The 3,636-nt window shown below is 41.2% G+C and overlaps 1 protein-coding gene across 1 annotated transcript in view; it reads right to left on the bottom strand.

Moving 5' to 3' along the window:
- The window catches only part of LOC138007466 (adenosine receptor A2b-like), a 19,990-nt gene extending 19,126 nt beyond the window's left edge, over positions 1 to 864 (bottom strand). The window contains exon 1 of the mRNA XM_068854453.1: positions 797 to 864. The gene's annotated coding sequence lies outside the window, so the exon portion shown is untranslated. The remainder of the gene's footprint in view (positions 1 to 796) is intronic.
- Between the last annotated feature and the right edge of the window lie 2,772 nt (positions 865 to 3,636).

Below are 3,636 nucleotides of genomic sequence, written 5' to 3'. Positions count from 1 at the left end.
TCTCAATTTTTTTTACCATTTTTAGAATTATCGTTAGTATTTAACTTGATTTCGTTAAAGTCGTTTAAAACGCGGGCTGGTTTGGACGCAACGTCCTAATTAACAACAGTACCTTTAAAAAGTGTTTGTTCACTGAGAAACGAGTAGGAGATGTAAATTCATACAACCTCTTAAGTTTTGAATAAGAACGCGGACATTGCAAGAAGGATCGAGGATACATTATGAATCATCTGATAATCTGCTTGGAGTGAGAATAATACTTGTTGTGTTAAGACCTGAACAGCGTCAGCGTTTATGAATGAAGGTGTAGGCTCTTAAGTCATAATTGCTTGCTAATACGTTATGAACTAACTTTTTTGAATACGGGGCAACCGACTGTTAGGGGCGGTTCCCATAATCAGCTAAATGTAAACAAAACTGCTTGTCGAACGATAAAGCACAGGTAATGATAAAATTGCTCACGAAAATATTATGGTTTGTTGGGTGAATGGTAAGCATTTAGTCCCTTTTTCCGTCTACAAAATATTGTTCGCTTGTAGTGTTCGTTCTAATTTCCTCTTTATAGTCTTAACTAACCTCTTAATCAGCGGTGGGATTTTAACTCTGAAATAGGACGTAATCTGCTTCGCCGCGTGTTTTGACCTTTTGGATCACAGGAATCTGTGTACTTTATGCTTTGTGCTAAAAAAATGTATCTGAGATGACAAACACGAAACCAGATTCCGTCAGGAAGATCATTTGAATCACCATATGGTATAATCAGCTATTCAAATATGTTTCGCAAAGCAACAATTACTTGCGATTTCACCAATACCAGTTTTCGCCAACACCATCAAGATTTAGATTAGCTGGATACGCAATCTATTGGAGAATACCAGTCTTTTATTCAGATTTCACTCGGTTGTCACTGCATCATGGTGTACCAATTCTGATGTTCCTCCTAGTGGTTGGGACATATTATTAGCTTTGCGAATCTGTAACAAATGTGAGAAAACCTAATGGACTTGAGTCAAACCGGGTGATGACAGACCGTTTGTTCACAAGGCCCATAGAAAGCACGAAGACGCCCTCAGTTAATTGGTTGGTGTTTTGAACTGGGCTCACGCTGAGCTGACCATCAAGTAACTTTGATGAAAAACTCCGTGGAACAAACTTTTGCGGAATATTTTGGAGACTGAATACGGCTAAATCGTTTTCAAGGTCTTCTCAAGCCAAAATGTTCAACATTAATAACCTCTTGATTACCTCAAGGCACGGGTAGAGTGACTGATCGTGTAACTGATCTAAGTAAGCTAGAGGGCTATCAGCGTTGCACTTATTACAGCCTAAGAATTTCCACCGGAAAAGCGAATATCACATTGTATGTATTGCTGTGCGTTCAAAGCTTTATTATGATAATTACAGCGAGGCTGCCAAATGACTCGTCAATCAGAATACAAAAAGAATATTATGAGCCGCTTCCTCTATATAACAAACGAAACAAAGACACTTACGGCTCATATACGTTATGATTCGCGGCAGTATGCTTAGCACTCTTTGAAACGCTGTACCTTCAGTTTGACGCTGTGTTTAGCCAGTCTTTACGCAACCACCAGAGCATTCCAGTATTATTGCTTAATTATCAGTCAATAACAATTACTCTACACATTGTGTACACAACGATATTAAGTGTGAATTTTTATCAAGGTATTACTTGCACATATATTATAAATAAATAAAGCATAAAAAGCTCATGAGCGTTTTTGTTTCGTTGTTCACGTTTCAATTCTTTGGTGTTTATAGCTCCGGCATGGAACCCTTTCTTGGCCTTCTGTTTGTGCGGAACTGGATTTCACAGGCCATGCTATGTAATTCGATACTTTTTTCTTCTACATTTACTTGTACGTCTACATGTCCAGCGCTGGGCAAACTCCCTTTTAACTTTTGTCCGTTTTTGTTTAAGTGGCCTCATACACCATAACCGTTTTCAGAATGTTTAAAGATTCAAGCCAGACCACAACACCGGAACTCCTCTTTAGTTAATCACGAGTTTAAAACTCGAAAATGGAATTGTGGACTTCCTTTACTGATAGCTTTATTGTTACATCACAAACAAGATGTTTCTTGAACCGTACTCATACTGTTGAAAACGTTGGCCCGACGTTTTTCAAGATTACCCAAATGCAATCCATTTCAATCTCATCCATTTGTGTCTATCTTTTTATGCTTTTCTTTCCTTTTGCTGTTTTTCGTTTATGTTGTTCATGTTCTTGGGCATTTTGGGTGTCATAACATGACATCATTTTGCGTGACATAGCCCCTTTGACGGAAAAATTTAAGATGGATTGCTCTTTTTTTTTGTTTAAAGGAATTGACATTTCAATTGATTCTACGGGGATAAACGTGACGTAAGAACCGTGCGTGTCCGGTCTTCTCGAGACAGAGGTGAGAGATGGTTTCATGCCGGCTGGAACGCCTAAAATGCTCCGTTGTAAACATGGCGGTTCACGAGTGAAGTGGTCTCTCTGGCCTTTCTGTGGACACTTTGTAATCAGTAATATTGCATGCGTTGTGTGACTCGTGTAACGGCCCCAGCATGCTTAGGAGCGACTAGTAGTGGAACGGTCTTTCGAAAGACACGTGCTAGACTCGGAAGACAAAACTCGGTTGTTGTATTCAAGTTCTTGTTCACATTAAAGACAAAACATTGGCGACGAGGATTCTTTCCGAAGCCGCATGGCCATTCCCATAGCCGCCGTACAACCTCTAGCCGCATTTAACGCTCGACCGTACGCTGGGATTAGCGCAAGTAATGGAAGTGTCAGAGAGCCAGTCACGCCAGATTTCAAGTGACAATAATTACGCTAGTGTTTACTCAGTCAAGCAGACAGGTCCTGGACAGTCTAAAGTAGAAATCAGCACAAAAATGAAAGTTTTTCCCGTCCAAAGAAATCGCAAACTTCCTCGACCCAGTGCTCCCGATGCGACATTAAAGGTCAAACCAGTCACGAATGCCGATGCTGTCGTAACGTAACATGTCACAAATGTCACAAGGTCGGCCATTTTGCGTCCGTGTGCCGTTCTAAATCCACCGCCGATCGAAAACAGCATGGATCCTCCTTTAATTCTCGTGATGCCTGGCGTTTCCCCGGAAAAAGATCTAATGTGTGTTATGTAGGTGACGTTGCCGAAGACGCGCAGCGCGACACCAACGCGCGTACTGATGATGATGATGATTTTTACACTGATGAATACGCGTATGCACTTGATGGTTGTTGTAACATTCCAGTCTTGATTAACGGTGTGGGGGTTGACATTGTTATTGACTCAGGTGCTTCTTGTAACACCATAAACGCTGACACTGCTAAGCAGCTTAAAGAAATCGGCACGTCCTTTAACCATTGTCGCCGTCTCATCCATCCGTATGGTTCTTCACCAATTTCGTGTCATCAGCTTGTATCCGCACCCATCCAGGTTGAAGGCCGCGAGGCTATTCAGGCTGATTTTCTCGTTGTTCCTGGTAACTCGCCCCCACTTTTAGGCAAAGAGACAGCCGAGAGGCTACAATTGTAGGCGTACTTTCTATTGGTGTAAAGCACCTTTCTAATAACACTTCAATGTTGGAATCTAAGAAACTTGTCTCAAAGTACCCAGTCA

Source organism: Montipora foliosa, chromosome 1 (assembly GCF_036669935.1).
Source record: "Montipora foliosa isolate CH-2021 chromosome 1, ASM3666993v2, whole genome shotgun sequence".
Lineage (NCBI taxonomy): Eukaryota > Metazoa > Cnidaria > Anthozoa > Scleractinia > Acroporidae > Montipora > Montipora foliosa.
This window is presented reverse-complemented; position numbering and strand designations above follow the sequence as displayed.